At 51.4% G+C, this 27,576-nt stretch overlaps 1 pseudogene; it reads left to right on the forward strand.

Moving 5' to 3' along the window:
• Positions 1-10,578: 10,578 nt before the first annotated feature.
• Positions 10,579-27,576, forward strand: part of LOC141917155 (acrosin-like) — a 75,632-nt pseudogene continuing 58,634 nt past the window's right edge.

Below are 27,576 nucleotides of genomic sequence, written 5' to 3' on the forward strand. Positions count from 1 at the left end.
TTGGAGGCCGAGGTGAGCGTAAGTGGAAAAGAGTGGGAAAAACACCCCATTGTGACTGGCCCAGACGCTCCATGTATTCTTGCCATAGATTATCTCAGAAGAGGGTATTTTAAGGACCCAAAAGGGTATCAGTGGGCTTTTGGTATAGCTACCTTGGAAACAGAAGGAATTAAACAGCTGTCTGTGTTACCTGGTCTATCAGAGGATTTTTCTGTTGTGGGATTGCTGAGGGTTGAAGAACAACAGGTGCCAACTGCCACTACAACCGTGCACCGACGGCAGTATCGCACCAGTCGAGACTCTGTAATCCCTATCCATAAACTGATTCGTTAGCTAGAGAGCCAAGGAGTCATCAGTAAGACGTGCTCCCCTTTTAACAGCCCCATATGGCCAGTGCGAAAGTCTAATGGAGAGTGGAGATTGACAGTGGACTATCGTGGCCTGAATGAAGTCACGGCACCGCTGAGTGCTGCTGTGCCAGACATGTTGGAATTGCAATATGAACTAGAGTCGAAGGTGGCTAAGTGGTGTGCCACGACTGATATTGCCAACGCATTTTCTCCATCCCTCTGGCAGCAGAATGCAGGCCACAGTTTGCTTTTACCTGGAGGGGTGTCCAATACACCTGGAATCGACTGCCCCAGGGGTGGAAACACAGCCCCACCATTGGCCATGGACTGATCCAGACTGCACTGGAACAGGGTGAAGCCCCAGAACATTTACAATACATTGATGTCATCATTATATGGGGTAATACAGCAGAAGAAGTTTTTGAGAAAGGGGAGAAAATAATCCAAATCCTTCTGAGAGCCGGTTTTGCCATAAAGTATAGTAAAGTCAAGGGACCTGCACAAGAGATCCAGTTTTTAGGAGTAAAATGGCAAGATGGACGTCGTCAGATTCCAATGGAGGTGATTAATAAAATAACAGCCATGTCCCCACCAACTAACAGAAAGGAAGCGCAAGCTTTCTTGGGTGTTGTGGGTTTCTGGAGACTGCACATTCCAAATTACAGTCAGATTGTCAGCCCTCTCTATCAAGTGACTCGGAAAAAGAATGATTTTGTATGGGGCCCAGAGCAGTGACAGGCTTTTGAGGAAATTAAGCAGGAAATAGTTCATGCAGTAGCCCTCGGGCCAGTTTGGACAGGGCAAGGTGTTAAAAATGTGCTCTACACTGCAGCTGGGAAGAATGGCCCTACCTGGAGTCTCTGGCAGAGAGCACCAGGGGAGACTCGGGGTTGACGCCTGGGGTTCTGGAGTTGGGGATACAGAGGATCCGAGGACCACTATACTCCAACTGAAAAGGAGATACTGGCAGCATATGAAGGGGTCCGAGCTGCTTCAGAGGTGATCGGGACTGAAGCACAGCTCCTCCTGGCTCCCCGACTGCCAGTGCTGGGCTGGATGTTCAAAGGGAGGGTCCCCTCTACACACCATGCAACTGATGCCACGTGGAGTAAATGGGTCGCATTAATCACACAATGGGCTCGAATAGGGAACCCCAGCCATCCAGGAATATTGGAAGTGATCACAGATTGGCCAGAAGGCAAAGATTTTGGAATGGCACCAGAGGAAGAGGTAGCACGTGCTGAAGAGGCCCCACCACATACTAAACTACTGGATAAGGAGAAGCCATGTGCCCTGTTTACTGACGGGTCCTGTCGCATTGTGGGGAAACATCGAAGGTGGAAAGCAGCTGTACGGAGCCTGGGTTGCTGAAGCTGCTGAAGGAGAAGGTGAATCGAGTCAGTTTGCAGAGGTGAAAGCCATCCATCTGGCCTTGGCCATCACCGAGCAAGAAAGGTGGCCAGTGCTCTGTCTCTGCACTGACTCATGGATGGTGGCAAATGCGCTGTGGGGGTGGTTACAGCAGTGGAAACGGAGCCACTGGCAGCGCAGAGGCAAACCCAACTGGGCTGCTGAATGATGGCGAGAGCTTGCTGCTGGGGTAGAGAACCTGGCTGTGAAAGTACCTCGTGTAGATGCTCACGTACCCAAGAGCCGGGCCACTGAAGAACATCAGAACAACCAATAGGTGGATTAAGATTAAGGTGGCTCGAGTGGATCTGGACTGGCAGCATAAGGGTGAACAATTTCTGGCTCGCTGGGCCCATGACTCCTCAGGCCATCAGGGAAGAGATGGAACATATAGATGGGCTTGTGACCCAGGGGTGGACTTAACCATGGATGTTATTGCACAGGTGATCCATGAATGTGAGACATGTGCTGTGATCAAGCAACCAAACGGTTAAAGCCCCTTTGGCACAGGGGACGATGGTTAAAATATAAATATGGGGAGGCCTGGCAGATTGATTATATCACACTCCCACAAATTCGTCATGGCAAACACTATGTGCTTACAATGGTGGAAGCAGCCACAGGTTGGTTGGAAACTCATGCCGTGCCCCATGCCACTGCCCAGAACACCATTTTAGGTCTTGAGAAGCAAGTCCTGTGGTGACATGGCACGCCAGAAAGGATTGAGTCAGATAATGGGACACATTTCCAAAACAACCTCATAGACGCCTGGGCCAAAGAACATGGCACTGAGGGGGTGTATCACATCCCCAATCCCACACCAGCCTCTGGGAAAATTGAGCGGTACAATGGGTTGCTAAAAACTACACTGAGAGCAATGGGGGGTGGAATTTTCAAACACTGGGACGTGCATTTAGCAAAAGCCACCTGGTTAGTCAATCCCAGAGGATCTGCCAAGCAGGCTGGCCCTGCTCAGTCAAACCTCCTACGTACCATGGATGGGGATAAAGTCCCTGCAGTCCGCATTAAAAATATGCTGGGGCAGACAGTCTGAGTTATTCCTGCCTCGCGTAAAGGTAAACCCATGCATGGGATTACTTTTGCCCAAGAACCTGGGTGCACTTGGTGGGTGATGCAGAAGGATGGAGAGGTCCGATGTGTGCCTCAGGGAGGTTTGATTTTAGGTGAGAACAGCCAATGAACCGGACTGTCAAATAACCCTGTTATTGCAATTGGTGCCTTGCAACTTCCCCGTGCCACATCCAAAGCCTCCTGCTCCACCGACTGAGCCAACTCCGCCTCATTCCTCCAGCCTTATAGACTGTCATGAGAGATGGAACCCGAAGTTATGGACTAAATGAACTCAGCAGACATTGTGGAGGGATGTCCCATAGACTAAGGGAATGAGATCTGTGAGACCTGGGAAAAAAAAGGGGGTGGTGATTTCTTAAGATGTATTTGGAAACCTGAGCATGATGTCAATGGTATGGAATAAGGGGTGGAGACTGTCCTGGTCTCGACCAGGATGGAGTTAACTTTCATTGGAGTATTTTACACTATGTGATGTCATACCCAGAGATACAGGGGGGCGGGCTCTCGCTCGGGTTTGGGCTCGCGCCGTTTGCTCGTCGGGTCATGTTGCTGTGGGGGCGGTCACTGCACTTGGTAAACCACTGCTGCATTTTACCTGTTTCTTTTTTGACTCATTATTGTTACTGTTGTTCTCTCGTTATATTTAGTAAATTCTTTCTTTTTATTCAACTTATGGATTCTCTTCTTTTTGTCCCTCCCCTATTTCACCAGACGGGGCGGGGCGGGGGGAGGTGAACAGCCGGCCACATGGCGTCTGGCTGCCGGCTGAGTTCAAACCTCCACACTCTGACTTCTGAGGCTATATATGTCTGTCACACTACAGACATTTCATACACTATAGTTTCCCTCTACCTCCTTCCACGCTTACAGTGGTGCTGCTTTGAATAGAATTTTTCTACTAACAGGTATTCCATATTACGAGCTTGCAACTCTGGTAGCCACAGACGATCATTTTCATGCACACATTGTGGTTGCTTCACTTAAAATAGTGTAACGTCATTGGAACTTACTCTCCCTATTTATCTTAACCCACTCTCCTCAAGTTTTTACACTTTTTTGAGCAGTCCTACTCACTGTTGTCTGCTCTTCCACTTGGAATCAGCATGGAGAAGCCATGCAGTTGCATATTGGTTCTAAGTTCAAAGTCACAATTTTTTCCTGTTTGCTCTGTTAATACAAAGAGTTTTCACAGGCCCAGTGCTGGTGTGAGCTACTCACACTTCACTCCTCTTTCAGCTGGTAGCTTTAGGAGGAGCAGTGGTGGTGACCAGAGACAGTGGGACTGGAGAGGCCCTGCAGTGAGTTCAGATGTGCAGCTCCATGACCTCCCTTCTGATGCAGAGAAGGATCTCAAACCGTATGTTTGCATTATGCGTGATATAAATGCATTTCCTCATGTTCCTCTTCATACTAGTGTTGGCAGAACAAATCTCGCAAAGTTAAAAGTTGTAATAGCTGGTAGGGCGAGAGCGTAACAGAGTTCTGTCAAATTACTTGACTCAATCAAGGATGTTTTTTGGGGCAAGCTGATAGCTTAGCACTTGAGGTGCATGATAATTTGTTTTTATATCTGTTCATTTGATGCTGTACCATTAACACTGGCGTTATCACCATACAACGCCCTCTGATTTAAGTATTTTTGATACGTTTCCTTCAGGAGCAATCAGGAGGTACAGGAGCAATCTCTGCTCCAGCCGTAAACGCTGTTCCCTGATGAGATGAACCCTTCCACCTTGTTCTAGCAGCACTTCCAACGCCCAACAAGTGTCTCTAGTGCAGCTGTTGGGTTTGTCTTTTTACAGTGTGATGTGACAAGGCCGGCTGACAGCAGTGGTCTTCAGCCCACCATAGAGTCTTGGGTATGTTATTTCTGCTGGTAGGAAATCTGATGGCAAATAGCCATATTATAATAATAACATGCAAAACCAAAACAAACAAAAAAACCCACCGAAAAACTCAGTATTTTTATTGTCTGTGGAACCACAAGCACATTAGCAGCCTGTACCTTATGACTCAAACACGTTATGAATGCAGAGATGAAAGTCCCATTAGAAAGCACAGGTGGGTTCTGGGTGTGTAGACACGCCATTCAAAGCTGGCTGACTGCTGCTCCTGCATCTTTGGAGGGATCGCGTGGTCTCTGCTCACTGACAGAACTGGCCTCTGGATCTCCCGCGAGACACTACACTCCCTGTGTAGTGATTCAGCGCTGGAGCATGGGAAGAAGCGATCATTAAGTGGGTCATGTGAAGAAAACGTGATGAAGATTGCTCCCTGACATCCCTCTGAGATTTGCTGGGCACTGATTTACATCACTGCAAGGACAAATACACCGACATTCGTCGTGCTGGCCGATGGCTTTACTGGCTGTAACTGTGTTAGAGCACTCTTACAGCCCTGCTTCCGTTGTGTGTATTGTTGTACAGATACCGCTGATTATGTTCAAAAGAAAACAAAAGTCTAATGCATCAAAGCAGAGCTCTGTTCAAGTGTCTAATGTCTTTTTTCCCTCCCCCTGCCTCCCCTCCTCTTCAGCTTGTCCAGAGGATACAAACGCTGTTGCAGTTGCTCTCCAGTCTTCAGGCAAACCACTATTTACTATCCAAGAGGTTTGTTAGGCATTAAATGTAATGAAATTTATGCAGGTGTGGAGATGAGCTGCCTTGAAAATATCCCCTAAAGCTAGAGTGAAGTGCCCAATTTAAGACCTGAGACTCCAGGAAACAAACTCTGTGTCTGGTATTTTGAAGGAAGTGTTAGATCTCTTGTCTTAACTAATTGTTTCCTTTTTCCGGCTGTCCTGGGTCAGCTGGGATAGGATTAAGTTTCCCCAGCAGTGGGGGGAAGCTCTAGCCGGGTTATTCCATACCGTGCTGACGTCACGTCCTGGCGCCCAAGCGCGGGAGCGCGGGGGAGTCGGTGAACGCGTGTGTTGTGCCATCTCTCTGCTCTCACTGCTGTATCAGTAGATATCTTGCTCTGTTCATTGTTATTACTGTTACTGTTGTTGTTTGTTGTGTTGCTGTTGCACTGCTGTATTAAACCTCTCCTTATCTCAGCCCTGGCGTTTGTATTTCACTCCCTTTGTGGGGGAGGGGCTCGGACCCTGGCAGGGACTAAACGACCACACCAGCTCACTTAAATGGAATTCTTCTGCTGCTTTGAGCTCTGTCTGCTCCCCATGCCCACTTCCTTTTAAAGTTGTTCTTGATATACATGTGTGTGTATGTATTAGTTGTTTTTACTGTAACTTTGTAATCAGCGATATTTTGACTGATTGGATTCTAGGTGCAAGAAATGTTAATTCTGCCATAGGGAAGCATAACTTCTTTGCTCAGCCATCTTCAGAATCGTGTCGGTCCCGATGGGCGGTACAAGCTGGAAGTTAGATCTGCTCCTGAAGGCAGAAGTCTCTGTGATTAATCTGGTAGATGCTGTTGTCTCTTGTTCAGCTGCGCATGTTTGCTGAACCCATGGGTTTCATGCTGAATTTCTTATCTCCCCTCCAGGCAGTGATATCTCAGCAGGACAGCTGCATCGAGATGCAACGAGCCACCATGATAGACCGGGAGAAGCAACACCGGCTGCAGCCTACCCGAGGCAATCTGCTGCTAGAGCAGGAGAAACAGCGGAACTGCGAAAAACAGAGAGAACTGGTGAATGTGCAGAAACTGCAGAGGCAGCTGGAGCTGGAGCAGCAGCACCTGGAACAGGAGAGGAGTCGGCAGCAGAGGGCATTTGAAAGCACAGAAGCTCAGCTGCAGGAGACTCGGCAGCTGAGAGAGAAGTTGAATCAGGGGAGGGAAGAGCTCGAGAGGCAGCGAGAGGCCTGTCAGCATGACCTAGAGAGGCTGCGGGAAGCTCAGGGAGCAGCCGAGAAAGAGAAGGAGCGTCTAGATCAGTCAGGAAGCTGAAGAAGCAGAACACAGTGTCAGGCACGTTCTGCCCAGAAGTGGGACAGGTGAGAAATTAATTTTCTTGGAGTTTTACTTCTGTTAACCTGCCTGCCCCTTTCTGCAGCGCTAACCCATGTTTGCTGTTTGCCGGGCTCCTTGAACCGTCATCTGAAATAGCTGGTGACGGCTACTGTCAGAGACCAGGGCTTGGCAGCTCCCCACTGTCTGTGAAATTCCACCCAGACATTTAGTAATCAGAAATTTTTTTAGAAAGATAGAAACAGAGAATAAGTTATTTTTGAACGTGGCTGGCTGAGGATTTTTTTAAGTACAGGAACTGCCCTATGGCAGGCAGGTGGTTGCAGGGGTGCTGCCTTGATAGCATTTTGTACAGTTGATTCTAAAAACATTTCTCGTGTTTCACAATGTGAAGGTTGGGGTCTGATTAAACGGGCTCATTTGTTACTGTCTTAAAGTCCTGCTTTCCGTCCATCCTGCCATCACCTAATGCAGTGTGCTTCTGCGTTCCTTTGCTAGGTGCAGTATTAAGCAGTCTGGCGCTGCTGAGGCTCTCTTCAGTGTTCAAGGACCTGTAATCTTGCTCTTCCATTTACCAGCACGCTTTGGGCTTCGTCTAACCTGTTGCATTTTTTTCACTAGCAACTGCTTTATGTTTTCAGGGCTGAGGGTGGTCTCTCCTCATTGTATCCGAGAGAGTGAAAATACCCGTTTGACTTAGAATGCCTTTTTCCTCACGTAGAAGCAGATGCTAAGTCATTCTGTTAGCTTCGGTGGAGAAGGGCTGGAGCCATCTGCACCCGTCCTGAAAGCCTCTGTGCCACTGAGCATCTCCGGGATGGGTTACCTGGAACGGCCGGAGGTGGCTCGTAGGGACGGTACCACCCTGGAGAACCGCCCCCTTCCTGCGCTGAGGAGTGAAGGGCCAATACATCTCCTGGGTGCAACTAATCAGATACAGACACCAGCTGCAGTCCGGCAGCAGGTTCCTACTAAATTGGCCACTTTTACAAAAGGAAGCAAAGAGAAAGGTGGGAAGCACAAAGCATCTGGGAACACGGAAGAAAAAAATAACAGCTGTCAGTTACATTGTGCAGTTACGTTGGCAGGGATTTTGTTACTCATTTCCTCAGGGTTTTTAAATTCTAGAAATAAATTCAAACTTTTAATTAGACTTTGATGCCTCCAAACTTTGCCAGTGGAGAGCTGGGTGAGCCTTTTGGTGTTTGTGTCTTTTTAGGATGCACCAAGCAGCTAAGTACAGATCTCAGGAAAAAGGTAAATAAATCATAAAATATGGAATTGAAGCACCTGCCACTCTTACAGCTCAGCCTTAATTCCACACCATCACACACTGACAATAGTCACTGGCAGTGTCTGGGTGGCTTCTGCCAGATTGAACCTTCCAAGAAAAAAATTTGTCTTTTATTTTACAAACAAGACATTGGCATTACTGCTCATGAGCAATCCATAGACATCCCCCACTGTCCATTTCTGCTATTTCCTCTATTAACAAGAACCTTGAGAGCATTTCCAGTGCAGGCCAGGGGCACCGAGTCGCCTATATCCAGATCTACCGTAATCTCCCAGATCCCATAAAGGGCCACATCCCCTGGTAGAAGGAGCCCCTGAATAAAACAAGGGAGAACTGATTTCTGTGCCCCTCTGCCACAAACCTTGGCCAAGCTGCTTCAGTCCTGAGCCCAGCACATGAGCATCTGCTGCTGCCCAGCTGCAGGTGGCAGCTCCTTCAGGCCCAGCACCTCATGCCCTTTCAGCTGGGTGCTCTGCTTTGAGCTCCTCCTCCATCAAACTGGCATCTTTTACTTTCCTTGGAAAGTCTTCCAAGAGCCAGTTAGTGCTTAAAATTCAGATCTATTATTTTATACAGACTACAGAAAAGGGCATTTCCTTCCTTAAAACGCTACTGTGGGACCGAAGCGAGGCCCCAGCTGCAGCCCAGGACTGTCTGACAGGCTGCTCAGCCTGCTGGGCCAGGTCACACGGCCTGGCCTACGGCAACGCGAGCGCTCCTTGCCCCCAGCCCGTCCTGCCGTCTCGGCAGGCAGCTTCCAAAAACTGTATCCTGAGAACTGGAGACAAGGAAAAGATGCCCTGAAACACGGAAGGAGCATCCTGAACTGCTGCTGGGCCTTGGGAACACTCTCCTCTGGACTATCTGGCCATCCCCAGGGAGGGCACGTCGCAGATGGAAATATTAACCCAGTAATGATTTAGCAGCAAATCAAGATTTATTAATGACTAGCAGCACTTAATCATGAACCAATGTAAGGATTTACAAAATAATTCAGTAAAATACACTATGATTCGAATAGCCACTTCACTAGAGGTTCGAAAGTGAAAAAATTCACACTAACTTGCTATAAGGTATCCTAAACCAGAATATATATATATATGCCTATTCATAAATGTAAGATGCACAAACACACGCTTCCTCTCCCCAGAATCACCCCATCTCTCCCTTCAGTTATCTGTGCAGTGTGGCCCCTCTCACATCATTCCCCCTTAACCACCGGCAAACCCTGGTGCTGGAGTAGCCACAGAGGACGAGTTGTCTTCTCTCAGGCCGCCTTCTGCCTGCTCTCTCGAAGCAGATCTGGGGCACCACCTTCAGGTCAACTTCCCCAAAACAAAGCATCCTTGAGTCCCGTTTCTCTGGGGCCCAGCCCTGGTGCCTCAGAAGCCTCAGGGGCCTTGACAGCAGCTGTTCTGCTTTCAGCGGGAGCCTGCCCTGGCACCCTCGGGTCCAGGCTGGGCACTCAGCTGTGTGCCTGATGTCTGTCCACACAAGCCAGGATGACAGCAGGGAGCTCCCGTGCCCTTCGTCAGCTTTGAGACTGCTGTTCTTCAGGCCACTGCTCTCACCCCTCCAGGGACCGGCCCTGCTCAGCAAGCGCAGCGCAGGCGGCTGCCTCCTGCTTCTCTGCCAGGACTGCCATGCACCCCGCACGTGAGCATGGCTCTGCCGTCGGCCGTAGGAGGCAGACTGAGGAGATGAGGCTGCTGCAGCGTTTCCCAAGGCCATGGAGAATGGCACGTGGGGCTGATAGCAGGAGCAGCCTCCTCTGCCTGGAGCTTACAGCTGCCTGTCCTTGGCCACGCACACCAGGGGCCACAACCGCCCTTGTTGGTGTTGGCCCGGAACAGTGAGACAACTCCTAGAGAGCGAGGACATGGCGCCTGCCAGAGGGTGTTGCTGGGGCTGACGTGGCCGGTGCTGCCTCTGTGCTGCCCCATGCTGTGTGTGGGAAGGGTGACACTGCTCGTCTGTGCTGGGCTGAGGTGGCTGCACATCCCTGCTTGCCTGCACAGCTGGAACCAGATGGGCTCTGCCACACCCACACATGTGCTGCTGCCTGTAGCAGTTCTGTTCTCCAGTGTACCAGTTTTGGGAAGGACCTGGTGGCAGAGGGCTGCGGAGAGCAGGGGCGCGGTGAGCTCCCCAAAGAGGTTGTGGTGCCATGCTGGGTTTTTCCTGCTGGCCGTTGGCAGGCAGTGCTGGGGGCCGGGCGCTGCTGCCTGCCACGGGGCCTCCACACCCCATCCCGCAAGCAGAGCATTCAGCGGCGTCTGTCGGGGGTGTCCGATCCCAGCTTCTGCCTCCCCACCTGCTTGGAAACCCCCATGTTGTCCCCCCCCCGGCCCTAGAGACCACCGTGCCCAGCCCCCGGAACCAGCGACGCTGTGACATCAGCCCCGTTGCCAAGGGCACCGCGGGCACCGCGAGCCCTGCGGGCACTGCCTCAGCTGCTGCACTGGTGGTGACAAGCCCTCGGTTCTTGCAGCTGGCACATGCCACTGCAGCGATGCATCTGCTCCGTCTCCTCATCCTGCTGGCTCTGTGCTGGCCTGCGCACAGCGCCTGGGACAGCTGTGGGTAAGTGGCCAAGGCTCTGGGAGGGAGCTTGGGCACCCTGATGGGGGTTCCCTGGAGGGTGCCCGCTGGTCCCCCGTGGCCACACCACGGCTTCCCCATCCCCACACGGGAGCCTCGGCTCCTTGCAGCACCCGGGCTGCTGGCACAACTCGCCTGCGGGGCTCCAGCAGAAACAGGGGTGGCCACCCGCCCACCCCACGGGGCTCCCTGGCCTCGCTGTCCATGCAGCGCCCCATGGGGAGGGCAGAGGGCTGACCTTCAGCCGGGACAGCAGCGAGCCGTCGAGCAGGACGGTGATGAGTTTCTGGTTACAGGGGGACCTGCGGGCTGCAGTCCATTGCTACTGACGACGGCACCTCACACGTGGTGGGGGGCACAGACGCCCAGCCAGGGGCCTGGCCCTGGATTATCAGCATCCAGGATCCCTGGGCAGCGGGCACGGGGCATGTGTGAGTAGGGTCCCTCATCAGCCCGCAGTGGGTCCTCACAGCAGCCCACTGCTTCACCAAGGCCAGGTAAGGAGGGCCAGGAACGGGGATATCCCCTGGCACTCACGGGTGCCCCGTCCGCAGCACCACGTGCTACTCCTGTCCCCTTTCCTTGCGGTACGCCCAGTGCCTGGGCACTGCAGACCCCACCTGGGAGGCTGCTCAGGAGAGGGCTGGGCTCCTGCCACGGCTTCCTACAGCCTCCAGCTCGACACACCATGAGCCCAAGGCATGCAGGGGCAGTCGCAGCCTCTGTAGCACTGCTTTCCTCTCCCCCACGTGAAGCAGAGGGCAGGGAACTGCTGGGCTGCTGCAGCACGTGGCTCCACTCCCTCTGAGCCCTCTCCCCATCTGCCTTCCAGGCACATCACCATGTGGCGCATGGTGGTCGGGGCCACCCGCTTGACTCAGCCGGGCCCAGAGGCCCAAGTGCGCAATATTAAGCGGCTGCTGGTTCACGAAGACTATAGCAACATCTCGCAGAGGAATGACATTGCACTGCTGGAGTTGGACTGGCCTGTCCAGTGCAGCAACTCCATACAGCTTGCCTGCGTGCCTGACGCCTCGCTGAAAGTGTCAGTGCTGACAACCTGCTACATCAGTGGCTGGGGGTCCACAACGACGAGAGGTGAGTTCCCAAAGAGCGCTCGCGTCCCGAGTGCAAGCTCGGCACACGGGGGAGGCGGGCTGGGCTTCCTGACAGCAGAGGCGAGAGCCAGAGCCCGGCTGTGGGGACGTGTGCCCATAGAGAGATGGGCCTGGCCCAGGGCCCACGGCGAGACAGAAGGGCAAGGCCGGTGCAAAGCCAAGCCCCAGGGAAGGGGCTCACCCAGACAGGGCAGGATACCTGGCAACGAGCTGCTGGGTGTTAATTCCTTTCTGTGCTCACAGCTGAAGGACCAACAGATGTCCTGCAGGAGTCCAAGGTCCACCTCATCGACCTCAACGTCTGCAACAGCAGCCGGTGGTACCTAGGGGCCGTCCACCCCCACAACCTGTGCGCTGGCTATCCGCAGGGTGGCATCGACACCTGCCAGGTAGGAGCCTGCGACAAGGCAGCACCCAGCGGCACAGGCAGCCCCGGCACAGCCGCCCAGACACACCCTGGCACGGGCTTTGCCTGGCCAGTCGCCGTCCTACCGCTGGGTCCCCACCACTGGCGGGGCTCACCTCCCCTTCCCCAGCTGCAGCTCCTTGCCCAGGGCCCCACTTGCCCCAGAGGCCCGGGACTCTGCCCAGAAAGCCCACCCAGCGCTCCTGGCAGCCCCGAGCTCCAGCTCCCAGCCCTGGAACATCCCTCTTGCACCCAGCCATCATCACTGTGCAGAGATGAGCGCGAGCCCTACCCCACAGGCCCACGACCCCCTCCCAGACAAGGTTCTGTCGGCCCCAGCACCTGAGCAGAGCCTCTGTGCCGCGGATACAGCTCTGGGAGGTGCTGGCAGAGAGAAGGAGCCGGCCCTAGTGCTGCCAGTGACCACCCGACACCACCTAGACCCTCTCTCCTCCGCTGCAGGGGGACAGCGGTGCTCCTCTCATCTGCAGAGACAACCATGCTGACTACTTCTGGCTCGTTGGGGTGACCAGCTGGGGGAGAGGCTGCACGAGAGCAAAATGGCCCGGAATCTACACCTCCACTCAGCACTTTTACAGCTGGATCCTAGAACAGATGGGGCTGAGCCCAGCAGCAATGGCTGCTCCAACGCCACGGCCAGCCTTCCCCTCAACTCCCCTTCAGACGCCAAGGCCAACACCAACGCAATCAGGCGGGTTCAGCTTCTGCCCCTTTCTACTGCAGAAGTTGGTGGAATTCTTCACTTGGTTGCAGGAGCTCCTGCAGAACCTGAGGGAAGGCCTGAGCAGCAGGATGGACAGGATCCAGTGCAGGCTGCAGTGCACCATGACCATCTCCTGCAGGGGCTCTGCCTGCTGAGCCAACGGCAGCCTCAGCACCAACAGCTTGCTCGGTCCTGCCCACACCCCTCCAACTGCACAAAAAAATGATGTTGTCTTAGTTGTTGAATAAAGTTGCCACATTTCACAGCTCACCATGCTTCAGTTCCATTCCGTCTCCTGTCAAAGGCAAGGATTGCACTCCCGGCACCTGCAAAGTGAGGCTGCAGGCAGCCAAGTTGGGCACAAAGGGAAAGAGTCACTCCAAGGGGTGACCCCAAGCCTGGTTGGAGGGGAGGGGGAGGGTGCGGTGGGAGAAGGGACCACTGGTCACAGGGGGTGAGAGGTCTTGGGGACAGCAGCTGGAAACACAGAGTGTCTTAGGGCAGGTGCTGGTGGGACCCCGCTGTGCGTGTGCACAGTGCACCAGTGAACTTGAAACTGGACTCTCGTGACCCGGCAGACACGGCTCTGGACAGAGCCAAGCTGTGCCTGATGCCAGGGTGAGGAGCTGGACATCCCACCACCGATATCCCAGGCGCTTGGTGTCCCTGCTGCCAGCTGAGCAATCTCTGCACATGCTGTGCTGGTGAATCAGGGAGTGAAGGGTGTTTGTGTTTCACTAGTAAACATCCACTCCTGCCCATCGGGAAAGGCAGAGAAGGACTGGCCTCTGCTCCTGGCTATGGACGGGCTGGTTACGAACTCAGGGGCGCTGGTAAAGGCCTTGGCCTGTCTGTGTCAGTCTGTTCTGCCCCTCACATCAACCGTGTGTGTCTGTGCGTGATTTTGTGTATCTGCTCTTTGGGATGCAGCATCAGTCTTTGGAACACACACACGGGGACAGCAGCAGCCACATCCATGAGAAGAGGAACCTCCTGGGTGTGAGTCCCCCAGATTCAGCTCTAGTGGGACTGAAAGGAGAAATCCCCCGTGCTCAGCGGTGCCCTGGCTGCTCCCTGACAGAACAGGGAAGGAAACCCAGAGAAACTCTGCAGCAGAGATCACGATGGGCAGAGGCAGCGCTGGCTGTGAAGGCGATGGCGAGGGCTGGCAGCTGGGCTGGCACTGGACAGTAACTGGGATGCCTGCTGACAGAAGGGCAGCAAGATGCGAGCTCAAAGCTTTATACAAAAAGTTATTTAGTGATTGTTCTCTCCAGTAGGTACCATGAAAGCATCTTGGCAGGACCCTGCCCTGCAGGCCCAAACATGGCTTCTCTCTCCTGGCCAGCTTTGCCTTGAAGAAACCTGCAGTAACGACATCACCAGAGCTCTCGGGGCCTGAGAAGATTCACTCTGCCGAGGGCAGCTCTGAGGAGCCCCAGAGATCCAGAGCAGAGGGAAGAACAGTCCCAGGGTGCAGGGCTGAGGCAGACGGGGGCTTCTCTTCAGGGCAGCTCCTCTTCCCCCGACAGACTGTCACCCTCCTCCTGCAGGTCAAAGCTCTGGGAAGGAGCAGGACAAAGAGCTGATGAGAAGTACGAAAGCAACACCTGCACTCTGCTGTGGGTCTGTCAGATTCAGTCTGGGGCAGCGTGGGCTCTTCAGAGGGTCCCCACCTCAGCCCTTCCACCCCGGACACCAGCAGCACACAAACCCCGTGGGGTCACCAGCACAAGGCCAAGCTTCCCACACCTTCAGAGTTTTACCCTCTGCCCCAGGCTCTGCTTTCCCCGAGGGAAAAAAGAGCTGAGCTGCAAATGAGCAGTGCAGGAAGTGGAGCCTTTCTTACCTCCAGTTCCCCCGTGACCTCGCCCAGGAAATCTGAATTCTGTTTCAAAACAGCTGCTGGAGATTTTTCCCTTCTGATTTACACCCTGGGCAATGTCACCTGGCGCAGAGCCGGCATCGCGTGCCTTTTGTTCTCAAAGAAATCAGTTCTCTTCCGCCCCAGTCAGAGGGAAAGGGAAAGCTAGGCGCATGACACGTGGCGAACTTTGGTTCTTCCTGCGTGACCAGGGGGAAGACATGAGGAAGTGGGATGGTCAACCCACCTTCAAGTTGGAAGCTCGTGTACATGAATTGCGAGGAAAGACCCCTGCCAAGAAGAAGACATCTAAGAAGGCTGTTAATGTAGCTGGTGTGAAACCACAAGAAAGTAATCAGCGATCTCCCAGGTACAGGAAGACTGAGATCACCTCCCTTGGCCCTGATGAAGGAGTCTCCAGCCTGGCCCGGCAAGGGTCAGACAGTGAATACTCTGACCAAGAACAGGAATAGAGGGCCCCTGCCTCCAGCCAGCAGGAGGAAAGGGATGATCGGGTGTATTGGACAGTGTGGATTTGATGGGCTGGCACATCAAATCCACAGAAGTACCAGGCTTTAATCGACATCGGGGCACAGTGTACATTAATGCCATCAAGTTATAGAGGGGCAGAATCTACCTGGATCTCAGGAGTGACAGGCGGATGTCAAGAACTGTCAGTACTGGAGGCCGAGGTTAGCTTGACCGGGGACAAGTGGGAAAAACATCCCATTGTAACTGGCCCCTTGTATCTTGGGCATTGACTACCTCAAGAGGGGGTACTTCAAAGACCCAAAAGGATACCGATGGGCTTTTGGTGTGGCCAGTGTGAACACAGAGAAGGTCAAACAGTTGTCTAATCTGCCTGGCCTCTTGGAAGATCCTTTTGTTGTGGGACTGCTGTGAGTTGAAGAACAACAGGTGCCAATTGCTACGAGGACCGTGCACCGACGGCAGTATTGCACGAACCGAGACTCTCTGGCTCCCATCCAAGAACTGATCCGTCAACTGGAGACCCAAGGTGTCATCAGTAAGACACATTCACCTTTTAATAGCCCAATATGGCCAGTGCGAAAGTCTGACGGAGGGTGGAGGTTGACAGTAGACTATCGTGGCCTGAACGAAGTGACGCCACCACTGAGTGCTGCTGTACCAGATATGTTAGAGCTCCAATATGAACTGGAGTCAAAGGCAGCCAAGTGGTACGCCACAATCGACATTGCCAATGCATTCTTTTCAATTCCTTTGGCAGAAGAGTGCAGGCCACAGTTTGCTTTCATGTGGAGGGGTGTCCAGTATACCTGGAATCGACTGCCCCAGGGGTGGAAGCACAGCCCCACTATTTGTCATGGACTAATTCAAACTGCACTGGAAAAGGGTGATGCCCCTGAACATCTACAGTACAACGATGACATCATTGTGTGGGGCAACAAGGCAGAAGAAGTGTTCAAGAAAGGACAAAGAGTAATTGAGATTCTTCTGAGAGCTGGGTTTGCCATAAAGAAAAGCAAGGTCAAGGGACCAGCACAAGAGATTCAGTTCTTGGGAATAAAATGGCAAGATGGACGCCGTCATGTGCCTACAGATGTTGTCAACAAGATAGCAACTATGTCTCCACCGACCAACAAGAAGGAAACACAACCTTTCTTAGGACTTGTGGGATTTTGGAGGATGCATATTCCAGGTTACAGTCAGCTGGTGAGCCCTCTCTATCAGGTAACCCAAAAAGAAAAATTTTGAGTGGGGTCTTGAGCAACAACAAGCCTTTGAGCACATCAAACAGGAGATAGCTCGGGCGGTAGCTCTTGGGCCTGTTCGGACAGGACCAGATGTGCAAAATGTACTTTACACATCAACTGGGGAGCATGGCCTCACATGGAGCCTCTGGCAGAAGATACCAGGTGACACTCAGGGTTGACCATTAGGATTTTGGAGCCGGGGATATCGAGGATCAGAAGCCCACTACACTCCAACTGAAAAGGAGATACCAGCAGCGTATGAGGGGATTTGAGCCGCTTCCGAAGTTGTTGGTACAGAAGCACAGCTCCTCTTGGCACCGCGATTGCCTGTATTACATTGGATGTTCAAAGGAAACATCCCTTGTACGCACCATGCAACCAGTGCTACCTGGAGTAAATGGGTAGCGTTAATCACACAACGAGCTCGACTGGGAAAACCCAACCGTCCAGGGATCCTGGAAGAGATCATGGACTGGCCAGAAGGTAGAGATTTTGGAGCACTGCCTGAGGAGGTGGCTCGTGCCCAAGAGGCACCGCCATATAACGAGTTACCAGAAGATGAAAGGCGGTATGCTCTGTTTACTGATGGATCCTGTCGTGTGGTAGGAAACCATCGAAAGTGGAAAGCTGCTGTGTGGAGTCCCACAAGACAAGTCATTGAGGCCACTGAGGGAGAGGGTGAGTCAAGTCAGTTTGCAGAAGTAAAAGCGATCCAACTAGCCCTAAAGATTGCTGAACGAGAGAAGTGGCCAGTACTGTATCTCTAGACTGACTCCTGGATGGTGGCTAATGCCCTGTGGGGATGGCTACAGGAGTGGAAGAAGACCAATTGGCAGCACAGAGGTAAACCCATCTGGGCTGCTGCACTGTGGCAGGACATCGCTGCCCGAGTGGAAAACGTGGCTCTAAACGTACGTCATGTAGGTGCTCACGTGCCCAAAAGCCGTGCCACCGAAGAACATCAAAACAATGAGCAAGTAGACAAGGCTGCCAAAATTGAAGTAGCTCGGCTGGACCTGGACTGGGAGCGCAAGGGTGAGCTATTTGTAGCTCGATGGGCCCATGAAACATCCGGGCATCTCGGGAGAGATGCAACGTACAGACGGGCTCGTGATCGAGGGGTGGACCTGACCATGGAGGCCATCTCACAGGTCACTCATGAATGCGAAACATGTGCTGCAATCAAGCGAGCCACACGAGTAAAGTCTCCCTGGAACAGAGGGCGATGGCAGAGTTTTCGATATGGTGAGGCCTGGCAAATTGACTATATTGGACCATTGCCACGAACACGCCAAGGCAAGCGCTACATACCATGGTGGAAGCAACTACTGGTTGGCTTGAGACATACCCTATAAATCATGCCACTCCCGAAATACCATCTTAGGTCTTGAAAGGCAAATTTTATGGCGACATGGTACTCCTGAAAGAATCGAATCAGACAATGGGACCCATTTTCGAAATAATCTTATAAACTCCTGGGCAAAGAAACACACGGCATTGAGTGGGTGTATCACATCCCTTATTACCCACAAGCGTCTGGAAAGATTGAAAGATACAATGGACTGTTGAAGACTATGTTGAGAGCATTGGACAATGGGGGATGGAAGCACTGGGATATGAATTTAGCAGAAGCCACTTGGCTAATTAACACCAGAGCATCTGTTAACCGTCCTGGTCCTGCCCAAACAAAACCCCTTCATACTGTGGGAGGTGATAAGGTCCCTGTAGTACACACAGGGCAATGGCTGGGGAAGGCAGTGTGGATTGCTCCTCCCTTGGGAAAAGGCAAGCCCACTCGTGGGATTGTTTTTGCTCAGGAACCTGGATGTACTTGGTGGGTAATGCGGGAGGATGGGGCTACTCAGTGTGTGCCTCAAGGAGATTTAACCTTGGGGGGGAAATAATCTGTGGGCTGAGTTGTATGTTGCAGGAAGTGATGGAGGAAGTAGGAACGACGAAGAGTGAACCAGATACCTGTGATGATGACCCAAACCTAGCCGGTGCTGGAGTCCAACAGTCAAACATACTGCTCCTGTCCTGAACATCCATCCTGACAGATGGGAGCCAAGTCACTGAACATCTGGAGGAGTGAAGAAAGCTTACGGAATGAATAAATGAGTGTTATGTGGGACTTGGGCATGACGTAAATGGTATGGAATAAGGGGTGGAGACTGTACCGGGTCTGGCTGAGCCAGAATTGGTTTTCCCCTGTAGCAGCCCTCATGGTGCTGTGTTTTATGTTGGGAGCTGGCAGGGTGTACACTGCTGAGTAGTGCTTACACAGCACCAAGGCTCTTTCTGACATTTCCCCCCCCACAGTGGGACGGGGTGGGCAAGATCTTGGGAGGGGACACAACCAGGACAGCTGACCCGAACTGACCAAAGGGATATTCCAGACCATATGACGTCTGCTCAGTATAAAGCTGGGAGAAAGGAGGAAGCGGGTGGGGTCACTCTTGGTCCTCTGAGGCAACCACTACGCATATTGGATCCCTGCTTCCTGAGAAGGTCCGACATCGTCTGTTAATGGCAAGTAGAGAATAAATCTGTTTTCTCTTTTTGCTTCCGCGCGCGGACCTTTACTTCGCTTTGCTTATATATCCTCTTTACTCTCTTTGCCTTGTTGAGAAAAAAAGGGGAAAGGGGGGATGCGATAGAGCGACTTGGTGGGTACCTGGCATTTAGCCAAGGTCATACCACCACAAAATGGCGGAGAAATGGAAAATTCTGTTGGCCTGGAATTCATTGGTTTGATAATAACCTGAGACCCATTGAAGTAAGACTTGAGATGGCAACAGATAAACCAGTCTAATCTCTGGAAGAGCCTCTGAGAAATACACTCTCTGGCAGATGAATCAGGGCTTTGGGACAAGCTGTGGTAGACACTGTGGAAGTTGCAGCAGCCTCATGAGGGGGAAGGTGAGCACAGTACCAGGAGGAGGAGGAGGAAGCATCACGGGTGGCGACGACAGCAATGCCAGCCACACTGCGTGTAAGGAGAGACTGAGACTTCTCATGCAGTTTTCATCGTTTTATTTTCCTTCTTTCATGATGAGACTCTAACAAGCACCTCCAAGTCCCCTTGGGGGCTGGCACGCACCCCAGCTGCTGGCCTGGCCCTGGTTTCGCCGGCTTCTGGCCACCCTAGCGTCGGCGGCGGCGTGGCCGCTTGTGGGCTGAAGAGTCCTGGGAGCAGTTGGCCTTCCTCTTGGGGCGTCGTCGGGGCCCCCTGGGTGAGCAGTCCCTGCCCTGGCCAGCAGCGGAGAGACCTGCCACTGCCTGCCCCAGATCTTCATGGGGCTCCTCCTGTGCTCTGGGGTCGGGGGCAGGAGTGTCCCCCGGGGCGGCGGCAGGGCCAGGGGTGGCCACGGGGCTGTGCTCCTGCTCCTCGGCAGCCTGGGAGTCCCGGGGCTCCAGCTGCTGCATGAAGCGCTCCCTGCACCGCTCTGCCACGACGGCCACAAGCTGGCGCACAAACGTCACCGTCCGGTGCTGCAGGCAGGGCTGCAGCTGCCGCACCAAGGCCTCCTCGTCCGGCCCGTAGTAGCACAGATGTGCGATGATGTCGACCTGTGCAAAATCCTCCACCAGTACTCCCTGTACATCTCCAGGAGCTGCTGCCTCAGCCAGGGCATCAGGGGCTCCAGGATCTCCCTGCAGTCCCGGAAAAGGCGCGCCCAGACACGGGGCAGAAAGCCACCCACAGGCACTGGGTCCGCAGCCTGCTGCTCGTCCTGGTGGCCGGCAACCGATGGACGGGAGGGGCGCTGCTGGAAAGTCATCTCCAGACAATCTTCCTCTGCCCGCACAGAGTAGACAATGGACTGGAAAGTCTGCCTGCAAAGGGGGCACGATGCTTTCCTCTTGGCCCACCGCACAATGCAGCCCAGGCAGAACTGGTGCAGACAGGGGGTCACATAAGCGGCGCCATCTCGGGTCTCGCCGCAGATGGGGCAGCTCCACTCGCTCTCTTCAGCCATGTTGGCTTGTTGCGGCAGGCTGGGGAGAGCTGAGGACAAGGAGCTGCTCCCTCTCGTTGGCGTCACACGCTGCAAAATGGAGACAGGCCCCGGTCACTCACTGTCCCAGTGAGGGGAGGAAGAAATGCCCAGGCCCCTGGCGAAGGACACCCTCTGGCTCTCCGAGAGCTTTTGCCCGCCTCGGGGGGACGCTCCCCCGCACAGCTCACCTCCGCTGCCGCGAGTGCGCCCGTCGGTGCCCGGCTGCCTGACCCAGGCAGGGCTGGGGAAACACAGGGGATGGCTCTGGGACAGGCACCAAGAGCTGCCGCCGGCAGCCCCCAAAGCACCACCCAGCACCAGGATCAGCCTCGCTCGACCCTCCAGACCTCGCAGACACGCTCGGCAGGAGTCCAGGCATGAGCCAGACTGGGCCAGGCTCTGCCAGGCCCCGAATATAAGCAGTGAGGGACGTGACGTCACAATCCATTGCTCGCTGACGTCACAGACCACCGCTTGGTGACGTGACAGTGGGCCTCCTGTCTCCATGGCACTTGCCCTTGTCGGGGCCTGGCTGGCACTGGCACTTGTGCAGATGGAAAATGTATCCGTTCCCCTATTCCTTGGATGTAGAAACGAGCCACTCTTCTATGGCTTGTACCTGCTCCAGTGCAAGCACAAGTGGTCTAGAGAAGACACAGCTGAAGCGCGGCAGATGAGAAGGAGCCATCAGTAATCCATGTGAGGAAGCTCGAAAGCAGAGGCACAGTTTGCACAGAAAATGCCCTGGTTATGGCCGAAACACAGTTCTCACTGTCAGAGATTTGTGGAGAGTTGCTCATTACAGGGAACTGACGCCCAAAAAGGGTTTCTCTGCGTTCCTTTCCCTCGTCATCACATACAGCTTAAATTTAAACGGCAGTACAATGGAAAATTCTGTTTGCCTGGAATTCCTCCATTTGATAAGCTGAAAGCCACGTTGGAAGTAAGACTTGAGATGGCAATAGCTGGAATAGTAAAATCTCCTGAAAAACCTGTGAGAAATCGACTCTGACAAGTCGGGGCTTCAGGGGAAGCTGTGATGGACCATGTGGAAGTTTCAAAGCTCTTTGTAAGAGGGTTTAGCACCAAATATACAAGAATATTTTTTAAAAAACTGGTGGATTTGAAAAGGATTATTAGATTGGCCAAGATATGCCAAGCTTTGAGAAACAGTTAAAGCCTGGCTTTAACACCCTGCTTTGTGCATTTCCAAACTCTGGCCTGTGGATCACACCACCCACCTCCAGCTCACAGAGGGAGAGATCCTGGTGCTCCTTTTTGGGGTAACACTGGCTGTGAAACCAGTGCTGGCACCTGTGAGATCTGAAACCTTGCCACGGTACCACATTCAATAAACAGATTAAAGTCTTTGTTTTATCAGGCAGCAACGTTTCGGCTTACCATTTCCCCCACACCTCAAATTAACCCCCTCCAGAATTTCCTCTGTTTTCCTTCATTTTCTGCGTTGGTCACGACTTCAAGTCAGTTTTCAGTTCAAAGCTGTGGCTTGTTTATATAGTAAATTTTCAAAAGGTATCACAAGTCCACAAGTCACGTGCACCAACAGCTTAAATAAATCTTCTGTGGGATCACAATGAATGGGATGGAAACACAACGGTAATTCGACCTGCAAATGGGTAGGAGAGGAATCAAAGAAATACACGTCGTTCCCTAGGAAGGCATAAGTGCTTCAGGGAGCTGAGCCGAAATAGGAGCCTGCTCAAACACTCAGCGCATGAGGCGACACGGAGTGTTTCTGTATTTGGGGAAGTGCACTGGTTTTTCTCTCATACTGACTGTGATAGAGCTGTACATCATGGGTGTTTGTGATGTTCATAACAATAATACTGTGGAATAACAGAGTATGTGATGCAGTAATAACTGTCCTTTAGGATGGGAGCCAAAGCCCAGTAAATTCATGAAGCAGACTAGATTTCCAGCCACTAGCTGCAGACCGTGAACTTTAATCAGAATCACAACACGGGTTTCGATGACTGTCCATCTCTACTAGAGACTAGAATATTTGTGGAAACTGACCTTAAAATGAGATGTTTGAATAAAGAAAATGCTCTCTGTTCCATAACTCCTAAGGGTGAAACTAGGCATAATAGACATGAATGTGAACACGGATGCATCTGAGCATGTCTTTGAATCTCAGTTTGATGCTCCCTGTGAGAGCCTGTGGCTTGGTGCCTCCTCTCCTGGAGTCGTGTGCTGGCACACGCCAGTGCGATGGCTGATGAAGCAAAGCTGCCCCTGCCGCTAGAACAATCTGGAGTGAAATGCAAGGCACCAAACTCTCCCAGACTTTGGTACAAAATTTGAAAATTCCCATGCAAGTACTATGCTTTAAAATCACTGTCTCACCTTTGCACGTATCTGCCTGAGATTGCACTACGCGTGGTATCAAATACAAAGTGAGGGTGGTTCTGTGGAAAAGGCAGCAGGGTCAGACTGAGCAAGCTTCCTCCTAGCCCCAGCTCAGGCAGGGGCTTCCAGTGAGAGCCCGTCCGTTCATTTAGTCCCACACGTCCACTCTCAGCTGCAGCCTGAGCATTCAGACACATTGCATTGCAGAAGCCCATAAACAATCTGCCTCCCGGATTAAAAACCTTTAGTTTTTAGTTAAGCCTAAAACGTAACTTTTTAGTTAAATCCAAATGCTCTAATTTTTACTTGGGTACATCTTTACTGTTGTATAGGCATTCAAGGTCTGCCACAGGTTGGTTTGTCTGACTGCTAAAGATCTAAAAACTAATGTGCTTTTTCCTGTGCTTGAGGAAATATGGAGTTGATGTTTTATACAAAGACCAAATCTTTCACCTTGCAAAAAAAGCACATGATCATGTACATGATCATCCATGTACAGCTTTCCAAATTCTTGCCAATGTGACCAACGCTGTGTGGAAGAACATCAGGAACTGAGTCAGCTCATACATTTTTCTGGGTGTTGCCAAGATGCTGGTGTTGGGTGTTGGAAGTGTGGGAAAAGCCAAACAATGAGAAATCTGCAATTTCCTTGACACATGGTGCCCAGAACAAACACAGGACGGGATGAAGATCCAGTCATTCGTGTTTGCTGTGGCACCAAGGAGGAATGCGAAGTGAGGTGGAGGCCGCGCGGTCCCATTCGTTCACGTCTCTCCTCTCAAGGACTGTTCTGCAGCAGTCTGCCACCTTCTCTCTCACCTTCCTCTTCGCCCACAAAAACCAGCGCACCCCTCGCTCCAAGGAACATGCTGTGTCGTTATTTGAGAGATAATGCCTTGGCCACGGTCCCACCCACTCACACATACGTGCTATGATAAATAGTGCCCCGAGTTTGTACCTCCCTGGGGAGGACGATAATCCGACACCAAAGCGGAGGGACAGATGGACGGGTTTGTGCTCTCGCCCCCCCCAGTTTGGACGCCTTTTGGTAAAATTTGAGCCCTCGGCTACGCCAGGCACTAAGTGTGTGTGTGATTGCAGTCGTTTTCCTTTTTGTGTGTAGTGCTCTATAACCAACCTGCAGTCTGTGCATTTATCACAGGCAATCTTACAGAATCTAGAAATGTTGCATAAAAAATAAACCGTACTATTGGTGAACCTGACGGCTTCTCTTGAACGCAGCCAGCCTAAGGGCTGTTTGTGCATCTGGTGTCAGGCCCGTAGTCACAGCCCCAGTTGGCATCCCTGTCAAGAGATAAGTCCAGCCGCCCCCAGCCCCTCTGATCTCTGAGGGCCAGCTAGAACGCAAGGGGATTCAGCTCTTACCAAATTTAGCCTCGCCTTAAACGCAACAGCTGGTTATAGATCATACAAGCCAGTTGAATAATATAAAATACATGACACATTCTTCTGGTTTTGACATTAAATATTCTGTGACCAATATTTAAAGTTTAACTAGATGCTTTGACTAGTAGATTTTTGTCTTTCCATTTACTAAGCTAAAGAAGTAGAGAAACAAGTATTTTCTCCTCTCTAAAGTCAGTATCAATTGATGGGTGCAAGAAGAACGGACATTTCAGGGGAGAAGTGAGATCTACAGCAGCAGAAGTGAAAGGGAGAATTTGGGGAGGGACTGCTGGAAAGCTGGCATCGTTCTACCCGGGTCAACGGTATCGAGCAGACCCTGTGGCATGGAGTGCCTGTAACAGCTGTAACTGTGGGATTGGGGTGTGTTTATTTATTTAAAGTCTCACGAACATCAGCTTGTAGTTGGCACCACCTGTCAGCTTTTCAGTGACCAGTATAAAAGGAGCTGATGCTCCTGGCTTGTTTCTTTGGGTGGAGGTAAGTGTGTGGTGTTTGTCATCTCTGTTGGCATCTGCTCTTAATACCTGTTTAACAGAGCATCTTCTCTCAGGGACTTCTTTTCTAATGCATATTAGGGGATGATTGCTGGGAGTTCTGTGTTGTTACTTCATATCAGACTAGTTGTCAGCAAAATCCCTTTGAATATTGGAGCATTTTTAAGAAAGAAAAGAATGTGGTAGAGTTCTTGCAGCTTTTTTCTTTTCTTCAAGCAATTACAGTAGAAGCCCTACAAGCATAGATCTAGAATAAAAAAAAAAAAAATAAAAAACTTGTGTAAAACATGAAAAAATGAAAGGCAAAGCATTGAAGAAGTGGTCATAGGACTCGGAACTGGCCTTGTTTTGGTTCTATTCTGACTTACCGAAAATATTCTGAAAATAAGAATTCAAAGCAGTAAGTGGAAACATGCATATACTGATTGTCCTTAAAGATTCTGTAAAAGTGTAGGGGAATTTTATTACAGCTGTGCTCCTAGAACAGGAAGAGGAAGATGTATCCTCAGGATATTTTCCTGCAATTTTGGAGCGTTTTTGCAGACTTCCAACAGTGATGTGATAAAAGCTTCCAGACCTCTCTGTTTGGAAGAGCTCTGTCTTGGGTAATTTTCCTGCCATCCTCAGCATGGGCCAAGGGGAGCTGGGGGGCCTGAAGCTTTGGCAAGAGCATGTTTGGTTTTTTTTCCCCTGCAACTTTCTCTGTCAAATGGCCCTCAAGAAAAATAGCCTTCACTTGTGCCTTAGACCCAGAGCCAGCACATGATTCACCAAATGCATCTGTTATCTAAGTGCAGTGAAAGGTGGGGAAGGAGGGAAGAAAACAGGTGAAAAAAAACGGAGTTTGGGTTTTGTGGGGTTTTTGTTTGTTTTGGTGGTGGTGTGGGTGTGGTTTGTTTTGGTTTTTTTTACAACTAGTTAAGTTCTCTGATTTGATTTATCCTATGCCCAGATAGCACCCATGCCAGCAGGAAAGGGTGAGGGGACGGTGAGCCCCTGGGTGGGAGAGGAGGCCAGAGCCCACCTGGGGAGGCAGGAGGGGTTGAAGTGTCTCCCCACTGTTGGCTGGGGGATTTGGCAGGGCCTGACAGCAAACAAAAAGGAAAATCAATGTTGTGTTTTGTTTCTACCCTCAAGAAAGGAAATATTTTAAAAGGGAAGAAAAAAATCAAGAAAAGCGATGAATGTATTTCTTTCAGTACTGAAAACAAGGAGCAGATTCATACTGCCAGATTCGGTCTGCAATCACCCTTCACTTTCTGAATATTATTGAGGTACACACGGTTATGACTGATGAGCTTCCTTAATGGAAAGCAGCATGTCTGGCAGCAGTGTGACAGCCGCAGGGATTTCCAGCTGGTGCCCCGGCTGAGTAGGTAAATGGCTTAGGATGCAGGTTGCACCCCCCTGCAGATGTTGTTCTGAGCCCTCTGCAGTTCCAGACTGCACTGCACTCTTCGTGCTGGTCTTAGAGCCCTTCCTTCAGCTGGGCTCATGTGAAGGATTGCAGCAGAGGAGTGGGGGCTGCATGGGAATTTCCTTTGCTGAGACATCAGGGCTGGTCTGACCTGTGCTGTTGTGTTTTAGGGCACTGCCAAGCACAGGAGTGTTCTTCTGCCCGGCTGGGCCATTCCTGCCAGGTAGGATTCCCATTTCTTAGTCTGAAGGACTCTGTTTCAACAACCCAGTGAAGTTGTGTAAGATGGATTTAAACAAGCCCTTGAGCTGGCTCATGTGTTTTTGCAGTTAATTTAGTACTTTATTAAGCGCAGCTACACTATTGGTTTCTAAATCTGGTGCATTCGGTGTCTTTTTTGTCCATACAGCACATTTGAAAAGGGTTTTACTAATTGCAGTTCAGTAGGTCAGACCTGTTGTATGTTGAGATCACTAATTGCATTCTCAGGGCACGCATAGAGCTTGATGGTGACGATTGTGATTTTTTTTTGTTGAAATTGCTACTCCCATCTCATCCATGGAAATGCTTTCTGTCTGAAACACAGCCGCATTGTGATTTGCTGTGATAAATGTCAATTGATAAATGAGAGTCAGGGTCTCTTATTTGAACCTTATTACAGATTCCAAATTAAAACTCATAAAGCATTTTTCTGGATGCATGAATGGTACAAGGTGTGGGGAAGAACAGGTTTTGGAAAATATGTAGAAGATCCCACAACTGGACAGGCATCATGTTTTTAGCACGGACTGATTCTTGCATTAATCATTAAAGCGAACACTAAAGTGACTCCCATGCCAATGGATTAAAGCAATACACTTAACAATGTGTATTTCCTGCTCATTGATGTGTGAAAAATCTTTGTTTCCATCTTTTGTGCATATATCTAGGAAGGAGGTGATTGATGCTGCTGCTACTTGCAGTTTTATTGCAACTCAGAGCTGCAGCTGCCACAAGTTCAGCAAACAGAATCTCCAAGTAAAGATTAAAAACAGTTTCCGTCTGTGGGAATACAGTAATTCCTGAACTGGGAGAGGTGCTGGTGACCAGATCTCAAAATCATTGCACTTCAGCCAGCAGTGGGAGCTCTCTGGAGCAGATTTCTGTTTGTGGTCATTTATTAGCTAATATGAGCAGCTTCATTTTGCATGGATGATGTAGCTGATGCATGTGAGGTCCACAGTGCCTCACAGTCAGGTCTTACATGTTTATCCGCATTAGGAACCTTGTGGTGGGAGTACAAATGCACCACGATCACTTTGAAGACTTAGGAAATGACACAGCAGCTCTGATCTGT

This window comes from Strix aluco, chromosome 34 (assembly GCF_031877795.1).
Source record: "Strix aluco isolate bStrAlu1 chromosome 34, bStrAlu1.hap1, whole genome shotgun sequence".
Taxonomy (NCBI): Eukaryota; Metazoa; Chordata; class Aves; order Strigiformes; family Strigidae; genus Strix; species Strix aluco.